Source organism: Nycticebus coucang, chromosome 13 (genome assembly GCF_027406575.1).
Source record: "Nycticebus coucang isolate mNycCou1 chromosome 13, mNycCou1.pri, whole genome shotgun sequence".
Taxonomy (NCBI): domain Eukaryota; kingdom Metazoa; phylum Chordata; class Mammalia; order Primates; family Lorisidae; genus Nycticebus; species Nycticebus coucang.
In genome coordinates, this window is record NC_069792.1 from 31,089,156 (window position 1) to 31,100,961 (window position 11,806).

Below are 11,806 nucleotides of genomic sequence, written 5' to 3' on the forward strand. Positions count from 1 at the left end.
TTTTTTTTATTAATTTATTTATTTATTGCAGAGACAGAGTCTCACTTTGTCGCCCTTGGTAGAGTGCTGTGACATCACAGCTCACAGCAACCTCCAACTCCTGGGCTTAGGCGATTCTCTTGCCTCAGCTTCCCGAGTAGCTGGGACTACAGGCACCCACCACAATGCCTGGCTATTTTTTTGTTACAGTTTGGCTAGGGCTGGGTTTGAACCCCTCACCCTCAGTATATGGGGCTGGCGCCCTACCCACTGAGCCATAGGTGCTGCCCACAAAAAGTTTTTCTTTTTCGGTTTCTTTCTCGCTCTCTCTTTTTCTCTCTCTCTCTCTCTCTCTTTTTTTTTTTTGTTGTTGAGACAGAGTCTTACTCTGCTGCCCTGGGTAGAGTGCCATGGCATCAGCTTAGCTCACAGCAATCTCAAACTCTTGGGCTTGAGGGTTCCTCTTGCCTCAGCCTCTCAAGTAGGTGGGATTACAGCCACCCACCACAATGCCCAACTAATTTTTCTATTTTTAGTAGGGACAGAGTCTCATCCTTGCTCAAGCTTGTCTTGAACTCCTGAGCTGAAGGGATCCTCACAGCTTGGACTCCCAAAGTGCTAAGTTTATAGATGTGAGCCACTGTGCCTGGCCTCCTTCTTGCTTTCTTCTTTGTTTCTTCATAACATTTGTGACAATTTGTAATTGCTTTATTTTTAGTTGACTTCCCCCATCTCCTTCCTAGATCCATGATACTACATCCATCGAGCAATTAATAAATAAATAAAAATAATCCTGTGAAGTGCACAGGTTTTCAAAGAAGTCAAAATTATTATTATTATTATTATTATTTTTGCAGTTTTTGGCCTGGGCTGGGTTTGAACCCACCACCTCTGGCATATGGGGCCGGTGTCCTACCCCTTTGAGCCACAGGCACCACCAGAAGTCAAAATGATTTCCTAATGATCCCATGCCTGTTAAATGTGAACCAAACAGAAGTTCTAGCTTATTCACCGATTGGCTATCTGGCTATCTTCCTCTTTCTGCCAAACACCTCCTTGAGAAAATTATTCAGCATACTCATTCTTTTCTTTTCTTTTTTTTTTTTTTGAGACAGAGTCTCACTATGTCACCCTCGGTAGAGTGCTGTGGCATCACAGCTCACAGCAACCTCTAACTCTCGGGCTTAAGCGATTCTCTTGCCTCAGCCTCCCAAGTGATGGGACTATAGGCACACACACAATGCTCGGCTATTTTTTGGTTGTAGTTGTCATTGTTGTTTGGCAGGCCTGGGCTGGGTTCGAACCCGCAGCTCTGGTGTATGTGGTGTATGTGGCTGGTGCCCTAGCTACTGAGCTACAGGCTCCAAGGCAGCATACACACTCTTATTAGGTACATCCTGAATAGGTACAAAGCTGAGAATAAGTGTGAAACATAAGGGGCACAGATAATAGATATATTTGTCATGTTGTCATGAGCAATGAGCAGACCAAATATAATAACTGAGAAGTACACCTGTGCCTTGATATTCACAAGGGATTGGTTCCAGAATCCCCTTTGGATACCAAATCCACAGATACTTAAGTCCTTTATATAAAATGGTACAGTATTTGCATATAACCTATATACATTCTCCTGTATACTCCAAATCTAGTAGTCTAGATTACTTAGAACAATGCAAATCCAATGTAAATACTTGTTATACTATATTGTTTAAGGCATAATAACGGGAAAAAAGTCTGTAAATGTTAATTAGAGATGCAATTTTATTTTTTTACATAGCTTTCACTCTGTCACCCAGGCTGGAGTGCAATGATGTGATCACTGTAGCCTCAAACTCCTGGGCTCAAGAAATCCTCCTGGCTTAGCCTCCCAAGTACCTGGGACTACTGGCACACACCACCATGTCCAGCTCATTTTAAAAATGTTTTTAGAGGGCGGCGCCTGTGGCTCAAGGAGTAGGGTGCCAGTCCCATATGCCAGAGGTGGTAGGTTCAAACCCAGCCCTGGCCAAAAAAAAAAAAATGTTTTTAGAGATGGAAGTTTCACTTAGTTGCACAGGCCAGAACTCCTGGCCTCAAACAATCCTTCTTTTTCAGCCTCCCAAAGTGCTGGGATTACCGGCATGAACCATCACATCTGGTCTGCGTACAATTTAAAGAAAATATTTTCAGGCTCTGCACCTGTAGCACAGTGGTTACAGCGCCAGCCACATGCATCAAGGCTGGCAGGTTCGAACCCAGCCCAGGACAACTAACCCACAATGACAACTGCAACAACAACAACAACAAAAAATAGCCAGGTGTTATGATGGGCTCCTATAGTCCCAGCTACTTGGGAGGCTGAGGCAAGAGAATTGCTTAAGCCCAAGATTTTGAGGTTGCTGTGAGTTGTGACGTCATGGCACTCTACTGAGGGTGACATAGTAATACATGGATGCAGAACCTAGGGATTTGGAGGGTCAAATGTGTGTAAAACCCAGACTGGAAAATGCCTTAAATGTCAAAGTAAATAGTCCAAACATTATTCAGAAGGTAATGAGCAGTTCTAAACATTTCTGAACAGAGAAATGGTATTTATAAGACAAGACTTTGAATAAAGTGTGTGAAGGTAGTATATTAAAGGGAAATGGAAGGATATCCACCGAGGAACATATTGCTATTTGATTACACAATCAAATCACCAAAGTACATATTGTTAAAATGATAGAGATCAGCCTGAGTGAGAATGAGACTCATCTCTTCTAAAACTAGAAAAATAAGCCTGGCGTTGTGGCAGGCACATGTAGTCCCAGGTACTCAGAATGCTGAGGCAGGAGGATCTTTTGAACCTAGGAGTTTGAGGTTGTTGTGACCGAGGCTGATGTCACAGCACTCTAGCTCTGGTGACAGAGTGAGACTCTATTTTAAAAAAAGATAAAATGAGAAAATGAGGAGAGTCTAGTACCAGAGAGAGTGATCTCCATTCTTCCACTTCTGTAGCTAACTACGTAATATTGCTAAGGTTGTCCTAAAACCTCTCTAACACTGAGGAAAATGTAAACATATAGCAAGCATTAAACAACTACTTATTAAGTAAATGAATGAGACAATGAAATCTGTGATTATGTGATACATTTTTCTCATCTTCATATTTTATACTTCCTTGTAGAAATCTTGAAATTACAGAAAAACATTAGAAAGGAAATAAAGAAGATATGTAACCCCACCATTCTAAGACAACCATGATTAACATTTTTATGTGCCTCATTTCCAACTCCCCCCACCCCCCTATTTTATTTCTTAACTCCACTCCACCATCGTAAAAATGTTTGATACATGGCCAAGGGCCATGGCTCACACTTGTAATCCCAGTACTCTCAGAGGCTGAGGCAGGTAGATTATTTGAGCTCAGGTGTTAGAGACCAGCCTGAACAAGAGCGGAACCCCATCTCTACTAACATAAAAAAAAAGAAAGAAAAAGAAAAACTAGTCCGGCAATGTTAGCAGGTGCCTATAGTCCCTATTAGGGAGGCTGAGTCAAAAGACGGGAGTTGGGCCTAAGACACCACGTCACTTGGGCCTAAGACACCATGGCACTTCTACCCAGGGTGACAAAGTGAGACTCTTAATTAATCAATCAATAACCAATACATGTTTTCATGTTTTTCAATTGTTCACTCATCCAATCATCTGTAGAGCATAGATTGTGTATTATACCTGAATAATACTACCGAGTTCAGGCCCCCACTCCCAATCCAACTTTCTTTTCTTTTTTTTTTTTTTTTTTGTAGAGACAGAGTCTCACTTTATGGCCCTCAGTAGAGTGCCGTGGCCTCACACAGCTCACAGCAACCTCCAACTCCTGGGCTTAAGCGATTCTCTTGCCTCAGCTTCCTGAGTAGCTGGGACTACAGGCGCCCGCCACAACACCCAGCTATTTTTTGGTTGCAGTTCAGCTGGGGCTGGGTTTGAACCCACCACCTTCGGTATATGGGGCCGGCGCCTTACCGACTGAGCCACAGGCGCCGCCCTATTTTCTTGGACGTTAGTACTCATCCTTTAACACTGAGAAGATTTCCTAGACCTCTGTAACTTGAACAGGATTACTCATTCCCTCCTCTGTGCTCCTGTAACACAGAGTTTATAATACTATTACTACAACTTTTATTTTATATCATAACTAGTTTTTCTTTCTGTTAATTATGGGCTCCCAAAGGGCTGAGACTATTGTTTATCCCTGTGTCCTCAGGGTCTAGGGCAGGGCCTTCAACGAAAGTAGATTTGTTCGTTTGTTTATTTTGCTTGAATCTCAATTTCAAACCGAATCCTATAGTGTAAATGATCATGCCACAGAAAATTTCACCTTTAGGGCTTTGCCATAATTTCAGCCTAACATACCTAAAATCATTAAAACTCGTATCTCCTCCTAACAAGAAAACAAAATAAAACCCCCCAATTCCCTCTGTAAGAATATTTCTCCTTGTCATTGGTACCCTTTTATCTTCCTCAAACTTTAAACATTGAAATTATTTTGATTGTATCTGGTTGCTTCCCATTTCCAGTAACAATTTATTCGTCCCACAAATGCATACTGGGTGCTACTTTATACTGTGCATTGTTCTGAGGACTAGATACATAATACAACAGTAAACAGAACAGACAAGGTTCCTTATCTTTTGGAGTTTACATTTTAGTGAAGGGAGATAGTCAATAACCAAAGAAGCAAGTGAACCACAGAAAAATATCAGAAAATGGGGTTTTTTGGACAATAAGGCCAAAATGGTAGGTGGCCACTTTAGACTGATCATGAGAAAAGGCCTCCCTTAGGACGTTTGTCTCTCTCCTTCCTACTTGCCTCTCTAGTAGGCCTTTGTCAGCCCAGGCCTGCATTAATTACTGTTGCCCTTTAATGGATGGGCTTCCTGACTTCAGAATCCACTCCACATCTCGCTGCTAGACTAATCGTCTATTTGATTGTTGTGGGAAGAAGGGGAGAAATCCAATGGAAAATTGTAATTTTCTCTTCTGTTAAGCACACAGATAACAGCCTAAAGTACAGAATTCTAATCCAATTTTTACTCACCAAACAGAAAACTTAATGACTCATTTAGTTAATAAGGGATTAAAATTGGAGAGATCTCTCTGAATTTTGGCTCTGAGACCTTTCTGATTAGTTTAGGGAGCAGGGACTCAGAGTTATATCCTGAAAGGAGCCAGGACCAAGTCCTTTTTATTTTTGTTGAGACAGAGTCTCACTTTATGGCCCTCGGTAGAGTGCCATGGTGTCACACAGCTCACAGCAACCTCCAACTCCTGGGCTTACGTGATTCTCTTGCCTCAGCCTCCTGAGTAGCTGGGACTACAGGCGCCTGCCACAACGCCCGGCTATTTTTTTGTTGCAGTTTGGCTACAAATGATATTCTTGAGAAACATAAACAGTGGAAAGACAGTAGTACCTAAAAATTATTTGCATAATGAATGAATAAACAAATGAGAATAAATAGGATAATTTATATCTAAAGTAACTGTTTAGAGAAATGGGCAGGGTAAGGACACAATCATAGTTAAAGATATTTTTCCATTCATTAATGCAACAAATACTCATTAGAACTTAAACTCTGTGTCAGATGCAATGCTCAGCATTGGGGATATAATTCTTGCTTTTATGGACCTTACAAGTTGGTAGAGCAGAGAGATGTTAATACACATGTATATGTGCTTTGAAAGAAGAACACAAGCTATTTTGAGAGCTGGGGGACCTAAGCTACTCTGCAGTATCCTTGGCAACTGCTATTTAAATTGGAACATGAAAGGTAAATAGAAGTTTGTTGGGCAAGGAAGTGGGTAAAAGCAACCAACGGTCACAGAGCAGCATGGTATTGGAGGACTTGGAAGGGGACCATTTTGAGTGGAAGATAGTAGAAAAAGTGGAAAAGGGAGTTCATGCTGGAAATTAAAGATTTTTAGCTTTATCCCTAAGAGTGATGAGTAGTTATCGATTGAAAGGGTTATTTTTTGTTTTGTTTTATTTTGTTTGAGACAGAGTCTCACTCTGTTACCCAATCTAGGGTGTTGTGCCCTCAACCTAGCTCATAGCAACTCAAACTCCTGGGCTCAAGCAATTCTCCTGCCTCAGCACCATGAATATCTGGGACTGCAGGTGCCCGCTACAATAACCAACTAATTTTTTTCTGTTTTTAGTAGAGATGGGGTCTAGCTCTTGCTCAGGCTAGTATTGAATTCCTGAGCTCAAGGGATCCTCACACCTTGGCTTCCCAGAGTGCTAGGATTACACATGTGAGTTATCATGCTGGCCTATCTGTAAATATTTCTGTATTTATCTCTACAAAGCTTTAAAAAACATAATAAAAATGCTATTTCACATCAAAACTATTGGCAGTGATTCCTTAGTATCATCAAACACACAATCAATGTTCAAATTTCTAGTTGTCTCATATATTTCATAAAGGGAGTTTGTCCAAATAAGGGTCCAAATAAAGCCGGCAAATTATAATGGGTGGATTGGCCTTCAGTCCTTTTTACTGCGTGTATTCCCCCCGTGTTTCTCTTCTCCCCCACTGCAATATATTGAAGAAACCTGGGCGGCGCCTGTGGCTCAGCGGGTAGGGCGCCGGCCCCATATGCCGAGGGTGGTGGGTTCAAACCCGGCCCCGGCCAAAACTGCAACCAAAAAATAGCCGGGTGTTGTGGTGGGCGCCTGTAGTCCCAGCTACTTGGGAGGCTGAGGCAAGAGAATCGCCTTAAGCCCAGGAGTTGGAGGTTGCTGTGAGCTGTGTGAGGCCACCGCACTCTACCGAGGGCGATAAAGTGAGACTCTGTCTCTACAAAAAAAAAAAAAAAAAAAAAAAAAAAAAATATATATATATATATATATATATATTGAAGAAACTTGGTCCTACAACAGGCCCTGCATCCTGGATTTTGCTGCCCATAGCAATATGGGGTCATTTACCATGTTCCTCTGTCCCCTATATTTCTTGTAACCTAGTAATTTATCTTAGAGGCTTGATATTGTACATGTTCAGTTCTTTGAAAAGGCTGTCCCACGTCCTTCTGGCTCCGGGGGATTCTGGGACTCGTTGGGGCCTCCATGGCTGCAGTGCTCAGCTTCTCCGTCTATAGGGAGAAGAGCCGATAAAACTCCTGGGACCCTGAGCCCCTCCCTTGACATGGGCAGGGTTCCCTTCAAGACAGTGCAGATGTGAAATGCAAGCTCCTAGCTCAGCAGTCTGACCACAGGGCTCTCAAAGGGACTATCTTCTTTCCAAATTTTAATTTCTGAAGATAGTCACCTGCCCATGGGCAGGGCCCTCCATCCTCCCGAAAAGTGCCCTGGCTCCTACCCAAGCCCTAGGTGTGCCATATGCCACCACAGCTACAGGCACTGCCCTCCTTTGTGGGTTTCATGTGTGTTGGGCTGGGGACCACGGGTAACTCCAGACTCAGAATTCTTAGGGCTCTGACTCTTTGCTGGTCCTGGATAGCCAGTGGGTGTGAGAGGCTGGAAGGCAGAATTTGGGGCCAAAGGTGGGGGTGGGCACCACCCTCTTGTCCAGCTGGGAGCCTTTCCACAGTGGTGCCCACAGTGGCAAACGCGAAATTGGGTTTCCTGATTAAACTGCACTTGTGTCTTTTCAAAAAAAAAAAAATTATTATTTTGTTAGGAAACATAATCTCTGGTTGTGTGTCTAGTATGTTGGCAATGATGATCACTATCCAGAGCAGCACTGCCCAAGAGAAATACAGCGTGAGCCACATTTCTAATTTAAATCTTCTAGTAATTCCATTATTAAAAGTTTCTTTAAACGGTGGAATTTGGTGGTGCCCATAGCTCAGTGGGTAGGGTGCTGGCCACATACACTGAGGCTGGTGGGTTCAAGTCTGGCCTGGGCTAGCTAAAATAATCAATGACAACTGCAACAACAACAACAAACATAGCTGGGCATTGTGGTGGGCGCCTGTAGTCCCAGCTACTTGGGAGGCTGAGGCGAGAGAATTGCTTAAGCCCAAGAGTTTGAGGTTGCTGTGAACTGTGATGCCATGGCACTCTACCAAGGGTGACATAGTGAGACTCTGTCTCAAAAAATAAATTAAATAAATAAATTAATTAAATTAAAAGGTGGAATTTATTTTAGTAATACTATTTAGCCCATATAACCCAAATATCATTCTTCTTTTCATACTAAGCCTTCAAAATCTGCTGTGGTCTTTCCACTCACAGCCAATGTGTGCTGGAGCCAGCTCACACTGGCTCATGCAAGCCAACTGCAAAAATCTCACCCAAAATCTTGTTGGTAGCTCAAAATGGGGTATGGTGGGAGTATTTGTAGCATGGCAAACACTGAAAACCAGGGTTTTATCTCTTTCAGAGAGCATGTTATTAAATATTTACCAAAACACCACCACTTATAACACATCTCAGTTTGACCCAGCTCAAGTGCTCAGCAGCCATGTATGGCTAGTGGATGCTATATAGGACAATCCAGGTCTAGGGCCATTGTCTAATTAGGAGTTTGCAAAAGAACATCATTTATCCTATCATCAACCCATTTTTCCTATCATTCCCTTTTTGTTCATTAGCTGGGATAACTTTATCAAGAAAAAGATTCTTGGGCAGCACCTGTAGCTCAGTGGGTAGGGCACCAGCCCGATATACTGAGGGTGGTGGGTTCAAACCCAGCCCCGGCCGAACTGCAACAAAAAAATAGCCAGGTGTTGTGGCCGGCGTCTATAGTCCCAGCTACGCGGGAGGCTGAGGCAAGAGAATCGCCTAAGCCCAGGAGCTGGAGGTTGCTGTGAGCTGTGTGACGCTACGGCACTCTACCAAGGGCGATAAAGTGAGACTCTGTCTCTACAAAAAAAAGAAAGGAAAAAAATCCTTCATCAACTATTTATTTTTATGTTTTAATTTACCCAGGATAGTACTTCACATCATTAACGGTTTAGTTACACTTATGTATGGTAAATACAAGGAAGGTAGGATATTCCTTATTCTTTTCCTTGATTAATTAGTGTTCAAAATAATGAGTTTATCTTGACTATAAATTAAATGAAGTATAAACCTATGTGAAACTCTTGAATCTTTGAAGATTTTTTTACTTTATCAAACTGAAAGAGAATGAGTTTTTGTTCTTGTTGTTTTGAGAGAGTCTGACCCTATTTCCCTGGGTGGAGTGCCCTGACATCATAGCTCACAGCAACCTCAAACCCTTGGGCACAAGTGATCCTCTTGGCTTAGCCTCCCAAGTAGCTGGGACTACAGGTACCCACCACAATGCCCAGCTAATTTTTCTATTTTTAGTAGAGATGTGGTCTCACTCTTGCTCAAGCTGGTCTTGAACTCCATTTTTTTGAGACAGAGTCTCACTTTCTTGTTCCTGGTAGAGTGTTGTGGAGTCCCAGCTCACAGAAACCTCAAACTGTTGGGCTCAAGCAATCCTCTTGCCTCAGCCTCCCAAATAGCTGGGACTATAGGTGCATGCCACAATGCCCAGCCATTTTCTTAGAGCCAGAGTCTCATTCTTGCTCAGGTTGATCTCGAACTTGTGAGCTCAGGCAATACACCAGAGTGCTGGGATTACAGGTGTGAGCCACTGAACCTGGCTCAAGAGAATGAATGTTAAAAACATTCTGTAGAGTCTCGGCACCTATAGTTCAGTGAGTAGGGCACTGACCACATACACAGGCTGGCAGGTTCAAGCCCAGCCCAGGCCTCCTAAACAACAATGACAACTGCAACCAAAAAATAGCCAGGCATTGTGGCGGGCCCCTGTAGTCCCAGCCACTTGGGAGGCTAAGGCAAGAGAATCGCTTAAGCCCAAGAGTTTGAGGTTGCTGTGAGCTGTGATGCCACAGCACTCTACCGAGGACAACATAATGAAACTCTGTCTCAAAAAATAAATCAATAAAAACATTCTGTAGAAGTAGCACAGAAAGCATAATTACATATATTTTAAAATATATATTATAAAATAGAAAGAGAACACCTTTTTTTTTTCTTATGTGATTTCACAAAGGAGACAATTTTTACTCAGGTTGTCCTTTAGTCGTGCAAAGTAAAATTTATATTACACTATCTCATTTAAAAATTAAGTGGAATAATAGAGAGCTCTAGCAGAGCAACTGTTCTCCCTCTGCCTTCTTAATATCTTCTCATTCACTTCAGTTTCTGAGGGCACTGACATCGATCCAACACCCCTACTTTCCTACTTGAAAGCCTGGTCAAGTAGGTATCTTAGTCACAGTCATCTCTTTCTATTAGAGGAATGATCACTCCAATTTCCAGTGAGCAAAATATGAAGAACCCATTTTCTAGTAAAAAATAGAATGCACAGCAAGCAAAATATTCCAAGAATGAATTGTTAATATTCATGAGATGCTCCAAAATAAGCAAAGATATATTTTCATGATTTCCTTTTTAGAAACAAAAATATCAAAGGTTTTTGAACTGGATGGTGAAAATTGTAGTTATCTCACATTATTTATGGTTTTTCGATAAAATTCTTCCATACATACATTTGTAGCTGGTCAGAGTGCAGGGGTGTTTACAACTAATTTATCACAACCAGTTACAGATTCCTTTGTTCCTTCACCACTCCCACTGCTTCACTTGACTAGTCTTAAAACAAAACAAAAAAGCAAAACAAGAAATACGTTTGTAAACAATTTAACAAATACACACAAGCATAACATAGTAGTTGGGAAAATAAGTGATCAATTTTTAAGGGGCCAAGGAGATAATTTAGAAATGTGCTATGTATAACAATCCTGATTTGGTTATCAACCTTTAAACCAGGAACATTAGTAGGCAAAGGAAGGCCTAGAATCCAAGAAATGCAAATGAGAAAGCTTTATTTTGTTAATTCATTTTTCTTTTTGATTATCAATTTTTAAGGGGCTTAGGAGATAATTTAAGAAAAACAAAAATATTATGGGCTACATTTAAAATTTTTCATCCTAGGCCTGGCACTCTGAGAGGCCAAAGTGGATGGATCGCTTGAGGTCTGGAGTTTGAGAGACCAGCCTGAGCAAGAGTGAGACCCTGTCTCTACTAAAATTAGTAGTGTGGAGATGTAGTGGTGCATCCTGTAGTCCCAACTACTGGGGAGGCTGAGGCAAGAGGATCACTTGAGCCCAAGAGTTTGAGGTTGTTGTGAGCTATGACGTCATGGGACTCAACCCAGGGTAACAGAGTGAGACAAATAAATAAAAGTTTTCATCCTGGCTCGGCGCCTGTGGCTCAAGCAGCTAAGGCGCCAGCCACATACACCTGAGCTGGCAGGTTTGAATCCAGCCCAGGCCTGCCAAGCAACAATGAGGGCTGCAACCAAAAAAAAAAAAAAAAGCCGGGCCTTGTGGCGAGCGCCTATAATCCCAGTTACTTGGGAGTCAGAGGCAGGAGAATCGCCTGAGCCCAGGTGTTGGAGGTTGCTGTGAGCTGTAATGCCACAGCACTCTACCCAGGGCAAAGCTTGAGGCTCTGTATCAAAAAAAAACATTTTTTTTTTTCATCCTAAATGGATAAATTTAGTACCATGGAGAGAAAAATGTATACCCTTTGTTTCCTCCTTTTCAATTTTATAGATTTAAGGAGTATAAGTGCACTTTTGTTACATGGATAACATGTATAATTGTGAATTCCGGGCTTTTAGTGAACATGTATACTTTTAGATACCTCCTGAGTATTTCAGTTAAAGAAAAAGAAAATGTACACTTCTAGAAAGATTATCTAATTTATTGAAGACTATCAATGAAGAAAATAATGAGACATGACTAGCTATTCTTTCTGTTCTTGTTATAATAATGATTCTAACAGTCCCATGCTTTG